Below are 8,303 nucleotides of genomic sequence, written 5' to 3'. Positions count from 1 at the left end.
TTCCCTCTCTCGCTGGCTGTCTCTATCTCTGTCAAATAAATAAATAAAATCTTTAAAAAAAAAAAACAACACATACTCAGGCTCAACTGTTCCTTTAGTTGTTCATTACCTTATGAAGGCTCCTATGTCATATAAAACTTATATTAAAAAATGTGTATGTTTCTTCTTATTCTTTTGCCTTTTGTCCCTCCAAATTACAGGGCCCCAGCCAGAGAACTTAGGAGGGTGGCAGGAAATAGAATTTTTTCTCCCTTCTGTTATTTTAAAAATATGTATTGAATTACATAATCTGAAGCTGTACTTTTGAGAAAAAGATAAGGTATTCCCAATCATTTCCCATTATTTACTCCTTAAGCTTTATCAGTAAAGCACAAAATAATTTAGTAAAGGATATTCCTTAAAAAATAAAACTTGATTTTAAAGAAGTTTGTTTCTACATTTAATCTCCATTCACCTCTGATGCAAGGACTTCAGTCTGTCTTGATCCAGTGGCTAAATAATCCTACCTAGAGGCATGCCTTTCATAGTTGGAAAGAAGTAGTCACACATTTAATTGTGCTTTCTCTCTGGCTGCTTGCCAAAAACAATCACAGTTCAATATTACAGCTTCTCCTTCAGAAGTAATTAAGAAGTTAATCTTACGTAGAACACATAATTACCCAGCAGACCACAGAATCATCTTATCTCCTTGTCATGAGTTAAAGCTCAACGAGGCAGTACCACATTGAAAAGCAAAAATCCAAACTGTCTCCCTAGTTATCCCGTCTGGAAATATGTGGAGCCCCTCACCATCAACCAGTCACTGGAAACCAAGCCTCCCCAGTTTCTTTGAAGCATCAAGAAGCGATAGAGCTCACGACCATGAAGGATGCTGGGTACAGGTCATTCAAACTCCTAGTCCATCAGGATAACAAAGACTATCTGAAGAACCAAGGAGCCTTCTGGAGCTCCAAACTGCAGAATTCCTTTACTGCTCCTGAGCACCTGCCAGGGGTGAGATGGTCATTCACACCTAATCTTTTTCAAACATCAATCAATCATTAGAAGAAAGACCTTTCTGCTTCATTTGACACTGGTATGCCAAGAGCCCACTATGTAATTTACTTAACATGGAAAGCATTTCGTAGACTCATTTTCTATAACCATGGATGAGGGAGCCAGACGTTTTCTAGACTTGGACATTTCGAGAAAGCACCAGCACCTGAACTATAAAGGCACTGCCCGCTCTGTGTCATGGTCCTCAGGGCCTAACAAGCTGAACACAATAGAAAGTCAAACATTTCTTAAAACCACAGACCTGTGACCATCTGAACACACCATCTCTGGAACTATGTTCTTTCAGAAGTCAACAGCCACTTTTACTGACCTATTCTCTCCCCAGGCTAGCTCTCAGAGCAAATTCTGAAATTCTTCAGAAAGCTGCAGAAACTAAAGGCATCTGAAATTGAGATTGCAGCAGAAAACTCAAGGCTATTTCCAGCCAGCAATAGTAGGTCTTACACAATAAGGACTTTTCAATAGTTAATAGCTCCTAGAAGCCTGCCATGTACACAACACTATACTAAGGAGTGTAGAGATTTATGAAGGAAAACAATACTGTTTCTGTCCCCAAGAAACGTATACTCTCTCCTAATATCCTAATATCAGAGGTGCTCTAACTACAGCTGCACCTGAACTTTAGCTAAATTATTTCAACTGCAGCAGGAGTCGCGGTGGGGGTGGGTGGTCAAAATAATTCTTCTACCTGTTTACCCATATCAGTCTCACGAGTTTTGTCTCATCTTTCGTGCATTTGGATTTTACATTATTAAAAGAAAATCAACATGCTCCTTTTAAAAAAAAATTACTTGTTGGAAAATAAATTGACAATTTTCTCTTTCCTATGTTATCTTAGGATGAGAGGCTCCCTTAGGGTGACTACATAGGTAATTGAATTTCATATGAAGTTTACCAAATAACACAGGTCTGATGTGCTCTATGGAACATTCCATATAGTCCAAATCCCTATCTGCCTGCAGTTTTCAAACATAATGCCACATGAAGAACTGGCATGTTGAAGAAAAGGGGAGGATGGTCCCCTTAGTGAATCAGCAGAATTTATAGAGAAAGCCTAAAAACTGACCCAAATTGAAGCTGCCATCTTCCATATCCCAGCTTGGGGCCTATCACCTGTGTAGTTCAATAAAAGACCTTGAAAGCACTGCTTAGACAAGCTTATGATGGGGACATTCACAAGAATTAGAGGAACTACTGCCACCATCTAAAAGATTTTATATCACAAGGCTGAAACTAGGCAAAGTAGGAGGCCAGAGAGAACAGAGAATGCATGCAACCAAATATCCCAGCCCCAGTGAGAACTCTGCACTATTCGTTGATCTTTGCCTTCTAGGTATATGTATTTCTTTCTCCTTTTGTTTTGTGATTAAAAAGGGTATTAAATCTCTCATTCTAATTGTAAAATTCCAAATATTTTATCAATAAACAATTATTGAGCATAGACTCTATGTAGGCCATTGTGTCTATTCTAAGGATGCCAAGTGGAATGAGATCCTGTCCATGTTCTGCAAATTTCTTAGAGTAACATACCAGGTATTTTCAATAGCTAAATTCTACAAAAATTTTCTAAGTGCATACCTTGTGTTTTCGCATCCTTTTAAAATCTAACTGTTCCAAACAAAAAGATAAAAGAGAAAGCTACAAAAATGTGTGTACTAAACATAGCTGCAAAAACACCTCTTTTGTACCATGTGATTTAATCAATTTAGACAAGTGCCTTTGGCTAGATTTGGGTAACTAAGAATACTCGTGGAGAAGTAAATCTTGACCCAGTTCTATCATTAACTAACTGCTGAAACCTTTTGTCCTCTTATTATCTCTCCTGTTCTGCCCTTCTCCCCTACTTTTCCATAAACCAGCCAAACTATTCAACCTCCTGATTATTACAGTTGAAGGAACTGTTGCTCCAGATATTAATGCCTCTAAAAGTATCTCCCAAAAAAATTCTCCCTGTCTGTGAAAGGTAAGGAGAGATCGGCCCATTCTTTCCGTATCTTCTTCTACTAAGCTCCATGTGCCTCAAGCAGGGATGATGGACTTATTTAACATACCACCCTTGGCACCTAGTACAATGCATGATGCGTAACAGCTACTGGGCATCAATAAATTTAGCTCAGTGAACCTCCCCCCCATCATCTAGCTTAATATCTCTACATGCTAAATGCTAAATTTATACTGACTGGCTGATAGAAACTCTTCTTTTGCCAATCTTTAGAGGAAACGTGTTACTATATCAAGTTTGCACCACTATTGTTCAGGCTAGCGAAAGTCAGGCTATGTAACAAGCAGAAACCAACATTAATGAGACAGTGCACTTGTAATATCAAAGCATTTCTCAGTCAACTGTCCGTTACTCTGCCTTTTATTCACTGCAATAATCATTCACTTAATATGTGCCAACCATAACGAGTTGAATAGTGGTGCACTATAAACAGTTTGAGGACTGTACCAATTATAACGACATTCTAGAAAGGGCACTTGCTTATGCTTAGGAAAGAACCTGGCAAAGGCAGCACAGGAGAGGGGATTCAGCTGGGACTGAACTCAGGGCGCCTTATTATCTTGGCTATCTGGCTATTCAGAGTGCGAAGGCACCTATAGTGTCCATCCACTCTAGTGGAGAGGCATCTTTCCTACTGAAATTGCCTGCAGCTGCATAATTTCTGAACTACAGGCTCTAAAAAGAGACCTCAGCCCCTCAGCAAAGACTCCCTGGGCATATGGTACATCTCAGACGCTGCTAAATACAAATGAGTAATACTGCAGACACTCACGGTCTAGTCCAAAGGTTGGCAAACTTCTTTTGCGAAGAGCCAGATGGTAAACACTGTACGTTTTGCGGGCCGTACAGTCTCTGTGGCACTCATTCAACTTTGCATGTAGTGCAAAAGCAGCCTGAGAAAATACATAAACTATGGAACATGGCTATGTTCTAATTATTTACGAAAATAGGCAGCTGGCCAGGTTTGGCCCACAGGTTGTAGTTTGCCAATTCCTGGCCTAATCTACAAGTCAGGTACACTTTTTTTTTTTTTTTTTAAGATTTTATTTATTTGACAGAGAGAGACACAGCAAGAGAGGGAACACAAGCAGGGGGAGCAGGAGAGGGAGAAGCAGGCTTCTCACTGAGCGGGAAGCCCGATGCGGCGCTGGATCCCAGGACCCCGGGATCATGACCTGAGCCAAAGGCAGATGCCTAACGACTGAACCACCCAGGCGCTCCCAGGCACACTTTTTTAAAAAAGCCAAATGGTGAGACTGTGTTCATGGAAGTACCCTCCTTGTATTGGCATAACATTTCAGAGTTTATGAATCTATTTCATGTATGATGACTCAAAATTTAATCTTTATACTAACACTTTGTAGTAGATAGGTCTTATAAATAAGAAAACTAATGCTCAAATAAATTCAAAAACTTGAAGACATTACAGAGCTAGGCATGGAACTAGGAGTTGAGCTTCTGCCTATTAAGGCAGCAATTACTATGTGTTCACCAAAACCCGTTTCCTCTTCGCCCAGGGCACACAGAGACTACACTTCCCAGGCTCCTTTGTGATCCTAGCCATGTCTTAGCCACGTGCTTAGCCAATTCTGGCTGGTAGAATTAGGCCTTGTCCATTAAAACTTCCTCATAAAAATCTGCATGTGATTCTCTATTTTCTTTCCCCCTTTCAGTTGGCTGGAGAGGAGACACACCTCAGGCAACCTCGTGAGTCAAATGTTGACAAGGGCAGAACCACAAGACAGAAGGAGCCTGAGCCCCTGAATCACCACCTGGAAGAGAGCCACTCATCCAGGAACACCCGTGAAAGCAGCATGAAATGTGTATTGAGTCCTAAAGATACAGAGCTTTAATAATTTTATAGTGGCTAGTATGCCTTAACTACTGCAGCAGAGGTATTAAAGATGGGGTTTACCAGGCTCATGAGGCAGAAGAGATCATACTTCTGACAAGGGATGTATCAAGAAAAACAAAGGATGCCTTCAAGAAAGAACAAATTGTTCTAAATGGTTTGATGATAGTTAACTACCTAAGCCGTGGAAGGAGAGGCAGCAAATATGAACACTGGAAAAGGACAACACTGGGGCACCTGGGTGGCTCAGTCACTAAGCGTCTGCCTTCGGCTCAGGTCACGATCCCGGGGTCCTGAGATCAAGCCCTGCATCGAGCTCCCTGCTCAGCGGGAAGCCTGCTTCTTCCTCTCCCACTCCCCCTGCTTGTGTTCCCTCTCTTGCTGGCTGTCTCTATCTCTGTCGAATAAATACATAAAATCTTCAAAAAAAATTTTTTTTTCAGTCCTCTTCCTTGTATTTTTTAAAACAGCCTCTCTGGCCTGTGGGAAATCCTTAATCCACAACACTGGGAAGTCATCCTTAGTAAGGGGACACGGTGCTTAATTTATGCAATAGTCTAGGTGACTAGGAGTAGGGCGACTTTTGGATTTGGAAAACATCATGAGAGAAGTTAGAACAAATAATCAGATATTAGTTCTCAGGCGTTATTGAGAATTGTGGGTACGCTGTGATTATCCGAATTGAGTGGGAAATGTGTTTCCACATTTACGTACTCTAAATAATAAGCTGTCTTGCTAATTAAAATCAACTAAGGACTCGTTTAACTTATACTTCCTTAGGTTTTTCTTTCACACCTTTATCATATGCTTCACTTTGGTTTTGTTTATGTAGTAGCTAGGCAAAAGGGAGAGTACACAAGGGTTAGAGGAAGAATACAAACAGAAAACTGATGCAGGTTGTCAACCCTGAGAGAAAGAAAGGGGTGTGTGTGTGTGTAACATAGATACTAAAATGAACAGGCATCTGTGATTAGGGGAAAGATGTAACATTTACTTAAGACTTATATACCTACCACTGGGCAAGACTTGTCACACACATCATCTCATTAATCTTCGCAATTCTTTGAAAGGCACAGAATCAGTATTTTTTAAATGAAGAAAATAAGTGCCAGAGAAATTGACCCAGGTGATTACCTAAAGAGCTAAGCTGTTATTAGAACTTTTGGTTGTTTTCTGCTGCTATTTTACTCCAAATCCCATAACTCTTCCCCCCCCCCACAATACCAGAGCACTGAAAAAGTCCTAGATTAGAACTTCTGGGGCTCTCCCTGACAGAAAAGTCCCCCTTTTCTTGTTGCAGATATAAAGAAACAAAGAAATGACAAAGAAAAAAAGAGAACAGGTTGTGTGTGAGAATGGGAGAAGATCCCAGTAATATGAATAAAAAATAAGAAAATATATTTAAGTGTTGAGTAAATGAGAAATTAAAGAAATTGAACAAAGCAGTGTAAACTTAGAATTGTATCTGGAAGACAACGAAACGTGCGTACGGGATAAAGACGTAGCACAAAAAAGCAACGGCATGGAAACTACCCCCCCACGCACGTGTATTAATCAAAAGACGAAATCCCAAAAAGAAAAAAAAAAAAAAATAGAAGCCACAGAATTATAAAAGTGGAGAGTTCAACCAAGAAACGTTATGTCCAGCCTCTTAAACTTGACCTGTTCCTAAGGAAAGAACCCATTTTCCATTCTGTGGCTATTCCTTACCATATGCTACTTTCCCCGCTACCTTCTTTAAACGCAGCGACCAAAACTGAACCGTCTCTTCAAATAAGGGTGCTATCCACCCGGTGCATAGAAGGGGAATGTGAGCCGGGGCCTGCGGACGTTATCTGCACTGACCACTGACAACCTCGGAACGTCATCACTCTGGTGCTCTCTATAATCTTCAGGGCTTTGGCCCATATTTGTATTGCTTTGTGTTTGTTCTTAATGATACTTCTCTGAACTCAGAACAAGGAAAAACGTGGGAAGCATCTTAGGAAGATCCCCTAGACCAAATAAAAGAGTAGCCAATGGCTCCAGCACCCTCCAGCTAATACACGTCAGAGCCAGAGTAACACCCACCCACAGATTCTTATCTTCATAGACTCGCGTGTAGCTTTACAAACCAAATACAGTCCAAACTTTATTTCTGTGAAAAGAGAAGGGAAATGAGAAAACTTTAGGAAGGAAGTTTAAAAACAAAAAGGCAGACTTTGTGGAGGAGAGATCACAGCCAATAGTAGAGTGAGTGCCCAGGGTGGAAAAAGAAAGGCAAGTATAAGGAGAATGGAAGAGCTTCACTCTTCATTTCTTTTATTCTTCCCTTGTGTATGCCTTGCTTCCATTCACCACTTGCTCAGGAATTAAGGCATACATTTGAGACAGGAAAAAGTAAGTAAATAGTGAGAGAATAGGAAATAAAGTTCTGAATGACTATGCACCAGAATGACTCTAAGAGGACTGGCCAAATTCATCATATAAGATTAAAATTAAATGATAAAAGGGGCGCCTGGGTGGCGCAGTCGTTAAGCGTGATCCCAGCGTTCTGGGATTGAGCCCCACATCAGGCTCCTCCCTCCGCTAGGAGCCTGCTTCTTCCTCTCCTACTCCCCTGCTTGAGTTCCCTCCCTCGCTGGCTGTGTCTGTCAAATAAATAAATAAAATCTTTAAAAAAATAAAATAAAATTAAATGATAAAGAAGAAACTTGAGACCTGGTCCCTCTTCCTCCCCACCCCAACACCAAAATTTGTATATCCCTATTTATTATGCTCCCCATGCCTGCCTTCTCTCATTTTCCAAGTGGATTTTCTGGCCCTGCCATTTTTCAAAACACCAATAAGAACATGAGAAAAGAAGTGAATAAATTTTAAAAGTGCAAAAATCAGAGAATAAGAAAAGCACAAAATAACTGAAATTAACCTCAAAACCTTAACGCCAAGAGAAGGTTCACAATATGAGGCATTTAGTTCCTAGGTTCAGGCTGAAGTCTTGTCTCATGTTCCTATGGGAACTCAACAAGAAGCAACAGGAAGGTAGGTTACGAAAAAATTTATATTTTTCATTGTCCTTCATCACTTAAAAGTGTAATTCCCTGAGACCGGCACTAGTGGTGCGGCTCCTTTCTGTATGTGTGCACACACGTGTACACACACTCCTGGAAGGATGCAAGTCCACAGGCCAAACGAAGTATCAACTATGGTGACATCTAAGGAGGGAGAAAGACAAGGAGAAATTTTACTTATACTTAATATGATCAATATTGCTTGGATTTTTTAAAAACAGTCATCGGATATAATTTTGGACATTCAAAATAAAGAATAAAGAAAAGGGCAGATTTGGGTTAAGATGGCGGAGGAGTAGGGGACACCTTTTTCAGCCGGTCCCCTGAGTTGAGCTGGATAGGT

At 40.5% G+C, this 8,303-nt stretch overlaps 1 protein-coding gene and 1 pseudogene across 8 annotated transcripts in view; one reads left to right on the top strand and one right to left on the bottom strand.

Annotated features, from left to right (window-relative positions):
- PLCH1 (phospholipase C eta 1) overlaps positions 1 to 8,303 on the bottom strand; it is a 209,147-nt gene that overhangs the window by 132,873 nt on the left and 67,971 nt on the right. The window lies entirely within an intron of this gene.
- The window catches only part of LOC109490629, a 10,119-nt pseudogene continuing 2,677 nt past the window's right edge, over positions 862 to 8,303 (top strand).

This window comes from Ailuropoda melanoleuca, chromosome 1 (genome assembly GCF_002007445.2).
Source record: "Ailuropoda melanoleuca isolate Jingjing chromosome 1, ASM200744v2, whole genome shotgun sequence".
Taxonomy (NCBI): Eukaryota; Metazoa; Chordata; class Mammalia; order Carnivora; family Ursidae; genus Ailuropoda; species Ailuropoda melanoleuca.
Note: the sequence above shows the minus strand (reverse complement) of the source record. Positions and strands in the feature narration are given on the sequence as shown.